The sequence below is a fragment of the Hakea prostrata genome, chromosome 8, assembly GCF_041222555.1.
Source record: "Hakea prostrata isolate BN-2017 chromosome 8, UWA_Hpros_2, whole genome shotgun sequence".
NCBI lineage: Eukaryota > Viridiplantae > Streptophyta > Magnoliopsida > Proteales > Proteaceae > Hakea > Hakea prostrata.
In genome coordinates, this window is record NC_142607.1 from 49,653,418 (window position 1) to 49,670,046 (window position 16,629).

A 16,629-nucleotide genomic window follows, 5' to 3' on the forward strand; every position below is an offset into this window, starting at 1 on the left:
CCATTGACCAAAGTTGCTCCGAAAACAGAATTTGTTATTTTTGGAAGTTTTGAATTTTGGATCCCTTATATATTGCAACCTCGTTATAAACCTAATTGTTAGGCCTCCCAACCACTGGAGAATGTGAGAAGAACCCTAGAGCCTCCTCCTCAAGCCAAGGAAGATCCCCAAGCATTCCATCAAGTTTCCTCTTTGATTTCACTCATTCAAGGTTAGTATTCTTCCTCTTTCTTCTCTAATCTCCTCTCCTTCTGTTGATTCTTATTGTTTTGATTATGAGGAATGTATTACACTACTGTAATGACCCAACCGCTAATCTCCTTTGTCTTAGAGTGGATCCCCATTCACTCTATACTTTCCTTGAATCCATATGGTGATCTCCTTGTTTTTTAGTTAGTTTTGATAGCATGATCTATTCTTATTGTAGTTTTCTATTGCTGATCTACTGTCTTCTACCTCCTTTGAATGAATCCCCATTCATTATAGCCTATCTATGTTGATCCATGGTTTTAGCCTAATAGGGGTTTTGTTAGAATTCTATTCTATTGACCTTATTAGATGTTTAAACCTATATATATAGTCTTAGTATGTTGTCGTGGAACTTCCCTTCAAATTTCAGAGTAATTGGACTTCAAACGAAGAAGTTATGACCAATTTAGTGTATTTTGTCCGTGGTGTGTCTGCTTGGTCGATCCCATCGACCAAAGGGTTGTTGACAACAACTTTTGGAAAGCAATTTTGTCTCTGTTTTGACTCATATCTTTTGGATTTGTTTCTTATGACCTATACATGTTTTCTCAAGCTTGTTTAGGTGATTTTGGAATTGTTCTCTAATCTATTACTTGAAGATTATAATTTCAGATTACGAGGTGAGTATTCAACTCACAATTTGCATATTTACACACCTTGTTTTGATATGATGCGAATGCATGAGTTAATAATTGAATTTCTTCAAGATGTGAGGAGATTTGGATTGTTTGTTCAACAGTTTTAACGGTATTCTTAAAGGAGAATAAAGATTGTTCATAAATGTCTCTATCTTTTATTCTAGGAGGAGTCCAACTTATCATGTTCTAGTCAAAGTCTTTGGTGATTTCTTCTTCATGCAGTATATTACTGCTGGAGCTGCCACTAGTTCCATCGAAGGTACGGGAGGACATACTTCTAGAATATGTGCTCATTTCAACTCTATGGGTCTTTTAGACTAAGGGTTTAAATTGAAAATGCTGAGAGAAGGGCGTGGCCCTGCTCACCCCCAACCAACTGGGACTTACACCATTTGCCCAAAACGAGGAGTTATTGCAATCTATGCACCCTAGGCAGAGTAATCAATTTAAAAACTTAGCAAAGAGAAAAATAGAGAAAATGAACAGAAAACTTTGAAGAATATCAACAAGTTCTAGTAATGAAAACAAGTGGTAGAACCGACGACATGCAGTGCAAAAAGGAATAAACGGAAAAATTAAAAAACAACATTCATGCAGTTTTATAGAAAATAAAATTTATATTTATGGAGAGTTGTTCAAAGGTAGGTCAGAAGAAGTACAGAAAGTCTCGAGGACTTACAGGTGAAAAGTGACCTGTATGGTCACCGAAAATGGAGAGAAGGCCGGAAAACCGGATCAGGGGCGAGACACTCAAATCCCTTTCGGGCAGTGGCTCCGATACCGATAATCGGTATATAATAGTAGTATGATATATATATATATATATATATATATATATATATATATATATATATATATATATATATATATATATATATATATATATATATATATATATATATATACTACTATTATAAGCATGTACTCATCTTTTTCTGCAAATCTTTCACTTGACTATTGTGTATCCTTCGTCTTTATTTAAATGTCGTATGTTTTGTATTAGCTTATTTGTCATTTTATTTTTTACTCATAAATTCTTGGTACCTTTTTATATATATATTTTATTTAAATGCACAAAATCAATCAGAGAAATAAATTTTTCTTAGGAAAGAGGGTAAAATATACATTTTTTTTTTAATCTCAAACAATTTTCCTTATATATCATACTATTATAAGAAAAATAAAATCTTCTTCTAAATTTGAACCCTCCTTCGGTTGCTGATTCGTTTTATGTCCTTCTTTCTTCTTCTTCTTTTTTTCTTTTTCTTTTTTTTTTGTTGAATTACCTATATTTTTCTATTGTCTATTTTCTTTTAATTATTTTTATTGGATATTTTTGACATTTTAGTTACTAATAATTACCTTTAGAAAAATGAAAAAGAAAATATCTTCTTAAATCCTATCTTTCCCTCAACGATTTTGTTTCTTTTTCCTTAATTTTAATTTTTGAAAAAAAAATAATATTTTATATTTTGGTAAAATAAAAATACGGTCGGTCAATCTGATACTCTCTTAATAAAGTAATAAAATCAAAAACTAAAAGTCCTTATTTGAGATTCCATTAGTATTTTTGACATTTTAGCTACTAATTAATTACCTTTAGAAAAAAATAAAAATAAAATATCTTCCTAAGTCCTATCCCCTCTACGATTTTTTTTTCTCTATATTTTTTGAAAAGAAAATTTTATATTTTCTACTTTGGTAAAATAAAAATACGATCAATCTGGTACTCTCTTAATAAATAAAGTAAAAAAATAAGAAACTAAAAATCTTTATTTGAGTTTCCATTAGTATTTTATTCCTTATTTTTATATAAAGAAAAGAGAATCAAATCAAGAAGGTGAATTTCCCCATTCCCATGATTTTAGTTTCCATTTTTATATTGTAAAAAAAATAATCTAATTCTCTCCCTTTTTACAAAAATCCATATTTCTTTTTTATAAAGCCAAAATTCCTTATATGAGATCCATTTTTTTCTTTTTTCTTTTTTAACTTGCAATTATCCGAGTATTCTTGATAGATTGTTGCCTTACAAATCTCATTCCTCATATCTAAATACTAAAATATATAATAAATAAATAAAGAAAACAAATTTAACTCCACGACTACAGTCGAAAGTCCAACTCTTCCAACTGTTTTTATTTTTTTATTTATTTTTTTTTTTTTTTTGGTACTGGTAAATGAAACGTCGCCGCATGGGTGCGAACCCAAGACCTCCCCATGGGAGTCTGGGCTTTTAACCGCTCTACTAACCCACCATTGACAAAATAGCGATGGCATTGAAGAAGGGGTGCAACACGAGGACTTCCCAGGAGGTCACCCATCCTAGTACTACTCTTGCCCAAGCACGCTTAACTTCGGAGTCCAACTGTTTTTAAGCTTTTTTTTTTTTTTTGGTAAAGGTTTTTAAGCTTCCACTATCCAACGAATTTGCTTACAGTCGTTGCTTGTTTTTACAAATTTATTCATTAACAAAGATCTTGAAGCCCTAACTTGCTGTTAGATTTCAACTTTTGTTTTTTCGTTTGCAAATTCAGTAACCTTAATTCAGTTATAGGAGAGCATTGGTTTCTATTGCGAGAGATGAGGATATTCAGGAAACTAATGCCTTATTGGATATAATCCGCGGCTTACAAAGTATTCAAATTTTGGTGTTTGGAATTCTCCCCTCCATTATTTTGCAGCTTAAGGCCACCTAAGGTAATATATGTATTACTCTGTTGTATTCGTATCAACGCCAATCTTAATATCTTCAATTCATGGGTATTACAATCGTTTCCTCTCATTGATGGTCGAATTATTTTGAATATTTAGATTGTCTCTCTCTCCTTGAATCAGGAGTTGATATTAATCTCTGAAATTACCGTGGACAAGTAAGCCAATCCAACCGACCAACTTGATTTTGTTGGTCGGTCATACATCAAAAGTAATTCAATTCAATTAATTGATAGGGGAAAAATTCCTTACCTGAATTCGCTTTCCCTTACTTGAAGTATTCGCAGCGGAAGTCTAGATCCACGTTCTCGCTCCACCACCAAAGGTTTACCGGCGAGATTCCTCAATCACAGGGAAAGGGAATAATATCCACAACCCAAATGCCGTGGATTAATGGAATGAAGATCGAATACTAGCAAAGAAGAAAATCTAAGCCTGCGATTCTTAGAGAGAGGGAGAGAGAGATGGAGCCGCCGTTTTTCAGAGATTCGCTCGTGCGAATGAATCACTCCGTTCCTTACTCACTAATGCGGTGGTTACTAAAATATATAACCTATTTTGTAACCGCCCTAATAGTGAGTTTCCAATATTGCCCTTTGGGCATTTAATTTATTAATCAAATTAATAAATTCCAACAGCTCCCACTTGCACAAGGGCAAGTGTTAATCTTTCAATGTGTCCCGCACACACTTGTATATCCCGGATATACACATTCAATCTCTCTCGCTATGTATCCCGATACATAGACCTCTTGTGTCCCGCACACACATGCATATCCCGTATATACATATATATTGATCTCTTCACTATGTATCCCAGATACATAGACCACCCGTGTCCTAGACACTAATATCCACAAGTCATACTGGCAAAATGGGTTGTGCGACCGGTGATATACCTGCACGCGTGAGCCCCAAACTAGAAACCTTCCCGCATGGCCGTAATGGCACATTACTCATAGAAACAAATCAAATAAGCATTAGTATAACACAGTTGTCCTAGGTTTATTCAAACTCACCGGACTAAAGGTATCTCGATCCCTCCGAGAGATCACCTTCTTGTCCTTAAAATGTTCACTACCGTAACACATACAGCTTGGCGCCAAAAAACACTTTTTAGGGTGCAGTTGAATCAAACCTTTCCTTTCGCCCCTGCACCATCACTACACTTAGGATTGACTCCTTTCCCGGTAGTGCCCCCTTTAGGTCGAATCTATCATGACCATAGGTAACACCCCAAAGTAGCCACATCAACCCTTCGTTTCATGATGTCGTCGAAAGTCACTAAGAACACTAATGGACCATAAGGTCCAGGACTCACACAATGAGAGGAGCAGGGATCCATCCTCTCATTTCCAATGATCGCTAAGCACACATAGTATGATATATGTGCTATGGTGGAGCATTCTATATACAATAGAACGTATGTCCATCTCAACACCATACAGGTCTTAGTCCAAGTCGCAACCCCTTGCGCCTAACCCGAGTTTCTTTATTGTCGCCACCCTAGCGCCACATAAAGTACTCGCACTGCTCCTATAGGCAACATGAATAGTGGGAACATTCATGTCGATTCTCTTCACAATAGAGAAACTCATCTTGATTCCAAATCAAGGCGACATCATGATTATGAATTGACCTACACAAAGTCATTCACAATCCGTCTCATCTCTCGCTCGCTCTCCAAGGCGCCGAGGCGAATGCTCGTGTGAGTGAGCCATTCTCTTGCCTATTGACATATGTTGTTTTATGCTAGAAGAAACACAATCACACAGAAAGTGAATAAAAAAATGCTGGAATGAACTCATATTACTCATTAATAAGAAAGTCTCAAAGACAAAAATAAGTCACAATCTATGCAAGCCCAAGGATTTTACATGAGAAATAAAAACATCCTTGGCTATAGGTTTGGTAAGAGGGTCAGCTACCATCAAACTAGTAGATATGTGCTTAAGTACAACTTTCTTTCTTGATGTAATGTCTCTAACAAAGTGATATCTCAACTGTATATGTTTGGTCTTCCCATGATACTTGGGGTCCTTGACATAGCTAAGAGCCGCCGTACTATCACAAAGAGACAAGGGCAGCCTCTTTGGATGTCATCACAATCCCAAAGATGTCGAAGGAATCTCCTTAACCAAACAGCCTCTTGAACCACAGCTGAGCATGCCACATACTCTGCCTCCATGGTCGAGAGGGATATACAAGCCCGCTTCTTGCTACACCACGAAATGGCCCCGCCATTCAGCAAGAAAGCATATCCAGGAGGTTGATTTGCGCTCATCGATGTCTCCAGCCCAGTCGGCATCACTATAGCCAACTAACCGCAAATCCGATCCTTGGTAACACAACATGTAGTTACTCGTTCCTCTCGAGATACCTCAATATTCTCTTGATCGCTTTCAAGGTTCTCTATGCCCGGGTTTGATTGGTATCGACTAACCAAACCCACCGCATAACAAATATCCGGCCTAGTACACATCATAGCGTACATAAGGCTACCCACCGCACCGGAATATGGAACTCTTTCCATCTTGGTTTTCTCCTCTGGAGTCTTAGGACCCATATCAAGGCTCAAATGCAAACCCTTCTCCACCGGAGTATCAATTGGTTTGCAGTTGTGCATCTGGTATCTCGTCAAGACATTGTCAATATAGGTCTCTTGAGATAAACCCAGTAATCTCTTTTGCCTATTTCTAACAATCTTGACACCAAGCACATAGCTTGCTTCACCCATGTCCTTCATATCAAATACGGAGGACAACCATTTCCTAATGGTTTCCAATAGCTCCTTGCTATTGCTAGCCATAAGTATGTCATCCACGTACAAAGTGTCGAATGACATAATTATTATCGATCTCTTGGTGTAAACACAGTGGTCTTCCTCAAGCATGGAAAAACCATTTTCCATCATAGCTTGGTGGAAGCGCACATTCCACCTGTCTAGATGCTTGCTTTAAGCCATATATGGACTTCTTAAGCTTGCACACTTTGCGCTCAAGTCCATGTGCTTCAAAGCCTTGAGGTTGATCCATATAGATCTCTTCCTAAAGTTCTCCATTGAGAAAAGCAGTTTTTACATCCATCCGATAAAGCTCCAAGTCCAACCGAGCAACAATGGCTAGTATGAGGCGAATTGAGGCAAACCTAACCACAGGGGAAAAAGTTTCCTCATAATCAACGCCTCTCGTTGGGTGTAGCCCTTAGCCACTAAACGAGCCTTGAATCTCTCAATAGATCCATCCGCCTTTCTTTTGATCTTGAGAACCCACTTGTTCCCAATCGCCTTTCGGCCGGCGGCAAGTCAACCAAGTCCCGCACATGATTAACTTTCATCGACTCCAACTCTTCCTTTATTGCTTTTAACCATTCCTTTGAGCTTGACCCCGCAAGAGCTTCCCGCACGCTCTTTGGTTCATGCTCATCGACTGAAATCATCTCACAAGCCGATCTCTTCAGGAGTTACCATGTAGGCTTCATCCTCTATGTCGAAACGTCGACGAGGAACTAGCCCGCGCCTACTACGGCGCAAGTGCATGTCGATTGCTCACCGTCTAAGGTAGCTATCACATCTGCACTCCCACTCCCACTAGGATCTTCCGGATGAACCCCAGTGTTCATTATCCAGAATCCGAATCCCCGGAGTGACAAGACCACTATCTTGTATCTCAAAGAATTCCGATGATTCTTTGTTAACTCCCGAAAGAGATGGAAAATCATTCTCCAAGAATGTTGCATCCCTAGACTCAAGTTCCGTTCTCCTCTCATTCTCATCTAGTCCAATGAAGACATGGCCCTTTGAGGGTTCGGAATATCTCACAAAGATACACTTTCTTCCTCTCGGGGTCCAAGCTTTCCATATTGGTGAGAAGTAGAGTGAACATATGCTGCACATCCCCATGCGCGCAAGTAACTCAAATCTGCTTCCTTCCGGTCCACAACTCATATGGTGTGGAAGGAACCGATTTGGTTGGAACTCGTTGAGGATATAGGCCGCAGTCAGCAAAGCATCTCCCCAATAAGAGATGGGTAGATTTGCCTGCGCCCATCATGGATCTCACCATGTCTAGCAAGGTTCTATTCCTCCTCTCAAAGAACCCCATTTTGTCGTGGAGTCCCCGGGAATAGTAAGTTGTCTAGATATCCCCTTTTCATCACATAACCCTTTGAACATATCGGAGAGATACTCTCTACCTCTATCCGTTCTAAGAGTTTTAATCCTTTTATCTAATCGATTCTCAACCAAGCTCATGAATTTCTTAAAACATTCCAGAGCTTCCGACTTATGAGAAATTAGATAAATGTGACCATACCTTGTATAGTCATCTATGAATGTGATGAAATATGACTGTCCTTTTCTAGTATGCACATTCATGGGTCCACACACATCCGAATGGATAAGTTCTAAAGGAAGAGAGGCTCTCAAAGCCTTTTTAAATGGTTTTCTAGTTGCTTTTCCTGCTAGACATGACTCACAAAGTTGGCAAATCGGATAGTGAACCTTGGCCTAAGAGACCTTCTCTTGCCAACCTGTTCATCCTATCTAAGCCAATATGTCCTAGTTTAGCATGCCACAAATTAGAATCAATACACACAAAGATTTTGGCAAACAAAAACATTACTAGAATTAAATGAATAATCAATTGTATCCAATACAATGAAACCATTATCAAGAAAACCATAACCATAAACCGTATCACCCAGATATAAAAACCAAAGAATTGTTTTCAAATACAATTCTAAAACCATGTCTTAAAAGATAAATAACAAAAACAAGATTTCGCCGAATGTCCTGGAGCATACAAAGACATCATGGAGTAACAAGCGTCTCCGGCCACCTCGCAAAACTAATTTGCATGTGCCTATGCCATGAACCTCCACGCTTGAGCTGTTCCCCATCGTTATCCTTTTGCTTCCTCTTGGAATACGACGGTATTCCACGAAGCTCGAGCGTTCCCTTGTTATGTGTTCTGCGCGCACTCGAATCAACAATCCACAAAGGATTTAGTTCAGCAAGCATAGTAGAACTTGTTACATAACAAGATGAGGTATAACACACAAGACATACCTCTTGCTCAAGGCAATCACGAGCAAAATGACCAAAGCTTTCGGCACTTGAAGCAAATCAAAGCTGATTTCTTCTTGCCAAAGACTAGTCCCCCTTGAACGCTTGGGCCCACTCTTGTTTTTGTTCCCACCCCGGTTACTTTGCTTGGACCGCTGAGGTTGAGCTTTCTCTCTTGCGCTTGAAGCTTGCACCTTACTAGTGCTAGCTTCAGCAAGAATACATCGCTTTGAGGGGTATCGGCCAACATCCGATCCTCATCAAGCTCAAGGTGCTTGGCAGCTTGATCGAAAGTCTTGACCTCATCGCATGAGTCAAGAAGATCTTCATATGCTCCCAAGTCTTTGGCAATGACCTGATGACTCACGGAGACTTGCTCCTCATCGCCTTCTCTCGCGCCCACATGCGCTCAACTCACTAATCATGTTAGACATGATGGTTATATGCTGCCTCATGGTGTGACCCCGGCGCATCTTATAACCGTCAAAAGTGAGTCCGAGCTGGCGGCCTCTTGTGGTGGAAGTCCCTCCATACCGGAACTTCACAGCCTCCCACAAAGACTTTGCAGTCCTATGCTTCTCATAACGAAGCATCAGGTCATCCCTCATGGAGCTCGTGGATTGTAATCCCGGCTACCCGGTCTTTCCTCTTCCAAGCATTGTATATATCAAGGTCCTCGCGATGTCAGTGCAAAGGTACCTTCCTCGTGGTGGGTTCATGGTCCGGTTTATGGTTTCCAGCATATCCCCGCTCTTCCAGGAGATATTGCACCTTTCGGTGCCGGAGGTCATAATTCCTCTCATTCAGCTTTATCTCCTTTAGTGAGGTCAAGAACAATGCTCTTGGTAGCAGCCATTTTTCTAGAGATATTACATACAAGAATGAGTTCAATAAATCTAGCATAAAACACAACTCATGCAACAACAAATCACACTAGCATAGTCAACCTATGGGATAAGCACTTAAACCAAAAGAGATGCTAAAAAAACATTCAATCAAATTCTCATGCAAACCCACATAGACTTATACACTAACTTCATTCTCGTGCAAGAAACATGATTGATAGACCCATAAATAAAAAAATAGTTTTATTAAAATAAAACATGCAATCATGTTAAAGCTATGAGGTGGTTCACACAGTAACACTTCTACCTCATTAGCTCCCACTAGGCCCCAATAGGCCTTCAATGCCCAAACATCACACAGATCGTCGGGCCATTGGTGTCCAAAGAAGTTAGAAACACATTCTCGAATCGGACGCACCAATATCCAAAAAAATCCATCTCCCGGACGGATCGCCGTCTCGCCGCGATGGAATTCCGTCGCGCTTTTATGCCCAGACGGATGACCGTCTCGCCCAGACGGAAATTCCGTCTCCGCATTCTCGTGACCAGACGGATGACCGTCCCGACGGACGGATGACCGTCTCCCCGACGGATGATTCCCGTGCGGAAAATTCCGTCTGGGTCACCGTGACCACTCCGATAATAGACGGATGACCGTCTGGTCGACGGTTGTCGTCCGTCCGGTCCAAAGGACCAAAAAACGGCGATTTTTCAATTTTTCTTGAACGGAAAAAAACGGTAAAACACGTTTTTTCACTCAAAAATCATCCAAAAACACATGAAAAAAATCCAACAATAAATTTTAAACAAAAATTTTCATCATGGATTATCAATTCATGCAAATCTCCATTAGGGAAATCCACAAGGATCTCCCACTCGGATCCGAATCAAAATTAAAAAAGGTTTCCAAAAACCCTATCAATTCTCCCATGGGTTTCGTATTAAACCCTTAATCCTCCCATTGGATCCATACAATAAAATTAAACAATGGGGAGGAACAATAAACGTGGGAACCAATGGCTCTGATGCCAATGTCGGTCATACATCAAAAATAATTCAATTCAATTAATTGATGGGGAAAAAATTCCTTACCTGAATTCGCTTTCCCTTACTTGAAGTATTCGCAGCGGAAGTCTAGATCCACGTTCTCGCTCCACCACCAAAGGTTTACCGGTGAGATTCCTCAATCACAGGGAAAGGGAATAATATCCACAACCCAAATGCCGTGGATTAATGGAATGAAGATCGAATACTAGCAAAGAAGAAAATCTAAGCCTGCGATTCTTAGAGAGAGGGAGAGAGAGATGGAGTCGCCGTTTTTCAGAGATTCGCTCGTGCGAATGAATCACTCCGTTCCTTACTCACTAATGCGGTGGTTACTAAAATATATAACCTATTTTGTAACCGCCCTAATAGTGAGTTTCCAATATTGCCCTTGGGCATTTAATTTATTAATCAAATTAATAAATTCCAACAGTCCTTATTATTTTATTATTTATTCTTCTTGTACTGGATTTAATTTTTAGATTTTGTTGTCCTTGAATTGTTTGATTTTAATGCTCTGCGGCCACCAAGGAGCGGCCATCTAGCGGCCGCTCCTTGGATGGCCGCCACATGTCACCAAGAAAGCTGATCCATTGATTTAATCCTCTGCAATTCCTATTAAACCGGTTAAACAATTCGGTTCAGATGAATGAACCCTGCAACGTCTTCTTTGTTTCACGATTTTCAAATTTTCCTTTACCTTTCTTTCTCTTTCCCTCAACGTGTTTCCTTCCTTTCTTGCTCTCTCTTTCTCTATCAACACCGATTCTCATCCATGGAGGAGCAAACCTAAATTGGTCGACCTCATCTTCTTCTATCTCTACAATCCTCAATCTTATTCTATCTAAAACCTATCTGCGATTTGACTCCGATTCCGACTCCAACTCCCAACTCCAACTCGGACTCGAACTCCAATTAAGAGTTCCAAGTACTATATATAACTAGTTTGATGCCGATTTCTTTAACCATCATCTTCCTCAAGGGCTCTCACCTCTACTCTCCTCCCACGACGTCTCAGTCTTTCGTACCAAAGTCGACAAGTCATATTCAGTTGCCGGAGGAGGAGTCGTCGCGTTTAGTTGTCGGAGTGAAGGTCATTATCGTTTGTTTAATCCTCGGGTATGAAAGAGTTTCCTTCCTGTATTTTGGATTGCATTCCTTTTATTTTATTGTATGGATTAGAAAGCATCTCGGTATGAAGAAATTGTTTCCTTTTTCTTTTTCTTGTTATTGATTGATCCTTAAGTTGTAATAGACTCTGGATAAGAATGGTCGAATTACCAAATTGCTTCCTTTTTTATGATGACTTGATCTTTGATTTCCAAAAACTTAGTTTTAAGTTGGGCAGCTGTGTCTGTAATGATGGTTTTCTGGTTTACTGATATATTCTGTTTGGTTATTCAAATTTGAAAATTGCATATTTATTAGGTGTAAGGTCTTAATGGCATGACATGTATATGAATCAGTTTTTGCCTTCTCATTCAATAGCTCTTGTGGAATCAATGGTTTTAGGATCTTGTTCTTACCAAAATACCAGCATAGATTGATGGTTTGAAATTCAACCGAAGCCCATTTGGTACACATGCTTCTTAATTGGCTCCAATTCATTAGTTTAGGATCACAGAACCCAAGCATCCACTCAAAAGCCCTATCAATTTCTTATAATCAACTACCTCTCAATCTATGGCTGCCTCTTTTGATGGGTCACACCGAATACAGAGTTCATAAAGAAGTTGAGAGATGAAACAAAATTTTGGTGGGATTGTTTGAATGTAAGTTAAACGTAATCATGATTGAGCCTATAAGAGAGAGAAGAGGACTAGATTTTGGAGAGCACTTGCTTTTCGGAAAACGTTTTGTGTAATCTCTATGTGGAGAAGGGAGTTTTATTAAATGGGAAAAGCTGTCTTTATTTTATATTAGTATTTATTATTTTTTAAATGGTAAAATCTATAGGTGATGTAGTTAACTATGCTATTTGAATTGGTGATACAATATTTGTGCTTGATTAGATATGTACTAAAACTTAGTCATATATCCTGGTCATTGTTTTTTGTAGAATATGCCCTTGTCATTTACTATTTTGATAATCCAAGTATAATTTGAGTTTTCTTGTGCATACACCTTATTTATACTAACTTATAACAAGCAACTTATAAAATAGTTCATTTTCTGTATAAGATTAGTTATATAAATGCTAAAGGGATGTTATTGTTGTAGCTTTTGTGAATTGCATTGGATATGGAAAATCCAGAGATATTGTCCATTGAAGATAACTATGCTGATTATAAGCCACGGATCGGTCTGACTTTTACTTTAGAGAATGAGGCATGCGAATTTTACAATCAATATGGAAGACTAGTTGGTTTTAGTATCAAGAGAGATAATGCACATAAGAGTAAAAAAGATAAAACAACTGTAAAGCAGATGAGATTTTCATGTAATAAAGAAGGACATCGGGATAAGACAAGAGAGATAAATGCACAATCAAGCCTCGTCCAGAAACTAGAACTAAATGTCCTGCAAAGATGTGTATTTCTAGGTTGGATAATGGGCTTTATGAATGTCGAGATTTTAATGATAATCACAAGGGATAATTACTATTGCCCCCTTATACTTTGGTTTTATTACTAATCAAACCCTCTTCTTTGTGAAATTACTATTGCCCCCTCACTTCTAAAGGTGTTAAGTGGCTGTTACATCAAATATGAAATGTCGATTTTGCCCTTAAAATTAAGAAGTGAAAAATATGGCATTACCCTCATTTATAGAAACTATATTGCATGTCAATTATATCCTTAAAATCTTATATTTTAGAATTAGTTTTGGATTTGGTGGGACCACATATTTATGATTGTTGAAACTTTCACATTCCACTTAACTTTTTCATAAGCACTATGATGAAAGTTTTACAAACAAATTAGCAATATAAAATCTAATTGATAGAAAATTTGATAACATACATAATGGTCAGCATATATTAGGTGATTTTCAAATTTTCAGCTTTGAATTAAATTTGATATTTCTTAATATTTTAGTTTCTATTTAATTACATCTTTCCTTTATTTAGAAAAACAAATCACATATTTCCTTTATTTGGTGGTTCCTTTTCAAAAAAGAAAAGTGAAATTAAAGTTAATTTTTTCCTATTAAGGGTAGTATTATAACTTGAAAAAAGAGTAAATAAGTAAAAAGATAATTGCAGGGTTATTTTTGAAATTTTGAAAAAATATATAGATGCCACATCATCAGTAAACTGATGGAGCTTAACGGTAAGGGGGCATTAGTAATTGTTGACAAAGTTAAAGGTTGGAATAGTAATTTTAAAAAATACAGGGGATAAAATAGTAATAAAATCAAAGTACAAGGGGGTTACAATAATTATCCCTAATCACAATCATTTTCTCCATACACCTGCTACTACTCATTTAATGCGATCTCAGTGTAAAATCACAGTTGTTGCTGCACATGCAATAGGTTTGGCTGATGACTCTGGTATTAAGACCAAAGAAAATTATGATCTTTTGAGTAGGCAAGCAGGGGGTAGAGAAAACCTAGGTTATACCAAGGTAGATATATAAAATCATCTTCGAACTAAACGCCAACGAAATTTGGCTTATGGTGAAGCTGGGAGTTTGTTAGCATATTTCCAAAAGCAGACAAGGCTTAACCCATCATTTATACATGATTTGCAATTAGATAATGAAGAACAAATAACAAACATATTTTGGGCGGACCCAAGGATGATCATTGATTACGCATTATTTGGTGATGTTGTTGTATTTGATACAACATTTTGCACTAATAAAGAATGTAGGCCATTTGGTATTTTTGCGGGGTTCAATCATCATAAAGGTGCGACTATATTTGGAGCTACACTGCTATACGATGAAACAGCTGAGTCTTTCAAATGGTTGTTTGAGGCATTCTTGAAAGCAAATTGTCAAAAGCAACCCATAACCATTTTTACTGATTAAGATGCAGCAATGTCGAAAGCTATAAGTGAAGTCTTACCTGAGACATGGCATGGATTGTGCACATGGCATATAATGCAAAATGGGGTTATCCACCTTGGTAATCTAATGAAGAAGGGATCATCATTTTTCAAGGATTTTACGAAGTGCATTTATGGTTATAAAGTTGAAGAAGAGTTTGAAGATGCATGGAAAAAGTTACAAGATGATTATCAAGTTCAAAATAATTCTTGGTTAGATCGACTTTATGGAATTAAAAAGAAATGGGCAGCCTGTTACATGAAAAATACTTTCACTTTAGGCGTGAGGAGCATATAGCTTAGTGAAAGTATTAATGCTGATTTGAAGAGGTATTTGAAACCACATTTGGATCTAGTACAATTTTTTAATCATTTTGAAAGGTTAGTGGAGGATAAATGTGCCAATGAATTAAATGATGAATTTCAAGCAAGGAATACATTTCCTACGTTGAAATCAAAAGCACCAATCGTGATACAAGCAACAAAAGTTTACACCCCTAATATATTTGAAGAGTTTGAGGAAGTATATAACTGGTTGGGTGCTTGTTCATCAATGCTTTATAATAAAGATGGTGTCTTGAGTGAGTACACAATTTGTTTAACAGATGTAGTTGGGAACCTTATGGAAGGAAAATATACGGTTATATACAATCATAGTGAACAATCAATACTATGCACTTGTAGAAAATTTGAGACATTTGGTATTCTTTGTTGTCATGCTTTGAAAGCGTTTGATAAACTAGATGTAAAGTTTATTCCTGAGAAGTATATTTTAAGAAGATGGACACGGGGAGCAAAAAGTTTGTTGGTGGAGGACAATAAAGGAAAACAAGTTGTAGAAGATACTAATTTGAATCACACACAAATACATGTTTCTCTGCCATTCATTTGTAAAGTTGGCAAGTCATGCCTCTAATTCAATAGAAAGTTTTGAGATTGCCAAAAAATGTGCAGAACAGTTACGTGTACAACTAGTAGATTTAGTTGAAGATAATCCAAACACGGAAGCTTTAGATGGATGCAACTTCGGCGAAAATAGAAATTTGGTATTGAAGAAGAAAGAAAGTCAAAAAGGTAGTAAAAAACGGCACAAGGGTTGGATTGAAAATATAGGTCAGAAGAACAAAAGTAAGAAAAAAGTGAAGTGTAATGAGCAAGTAGAAAGTCAACATTCAGTTGAAATAGATACATCTAAACAACCATCTTCAGTGGCTACTTCAAATATGCATGACACTCTTCAAGCTATAGAAAACTATCAGGGACCGTTTATGTCGCTGCTCCAGGCACGATTCATTTCTTCTTTAGATTTTATGGATTTTTTTTTTATTTTTATATAACATAGATTTTTAATATTAATATCATGTTTTCATTTTTACAGATGCAGACATTTGCTTCTTCACAAGGATCAACAACTTATGTGTTTCATCCATCTCAATGATTTCATGGTATGTGTGACAATTTCTTTGCTTATGTTGTCTATAAAAATTTCTTAAAAATCTGATATTATATCTAAAAGCCTTTTTTTTTTTTGTAGGAATTTGCAACTTTTCTGTTGACCTTGGGTCTTATCACATGGATGTACACGAGTACAAAAGCCCTTAGGCCAATAGTTCTTTTTTTAAATTCTCTCGGGTCATGAAGGTTCAATACGGCGGACAAGAAGTCTTGAGAGATAGATATATGTCATGTTAGGGATTCTTTCTTTTCTTTTATATATATATATATATATATATATGGGGGATGGGGTTTATGATTTTTATTAATATTGATTTGTTAGGATAGCATCTTCATGCTTCATTACATTTGTATTGATACTCTATTTAATGGTCATTGTTTTTTCATATTTAATTCCATATATTTGTCGTGTTTAATGCTTGTGTTGATTTAGAAACTCGAGTTGGACATGACATGCAATCCATGGTTTTTATTACATTCTTTTTTTTGGATGGAACTAACATGTTTGTTTTTTAGGTGAATCCTTAGCTCAACTGGAAGAGCACCTAGTTATTATCTAGGTTATGATGGTTCGATCCCATCAAGGTTCATTTTCTAAAGACTAAAGCTTAAGTTTTAATTTAAA

The 16,629-nt window shown here is 37.2% G+C and overlaps 1 long non-coding RNA gene and 1 pseudogene across 1 annotated transcript; both read left to right on the forward strand.

The window, feature by feature from the left end:
* The first annotated feature begins 11,620 nt into the window (after positions 1 to 11,620).
* On the forward strand, positions 11,621 to 16,236 carry LOC149008413 (uncharacterized). Its single transcript, XR_016175052.1, has 3 exons — positions 11,621 to 11,674; positions 15,928 to 15,994; positions 16,084 to 16,236. It is a non-coding gene; the product is annotated as an uncharacterized LOC149008413 (long non-coding RNA).
* LOC149008414 (protein FAR1-RELATED SEQUENCE 5-like) lies at positions 12,453 to 15,465 on the forward strand (annotated as a pseudogene).
* Positions 16,237 to 16,629: the final 393 nt, after the last annotated feature.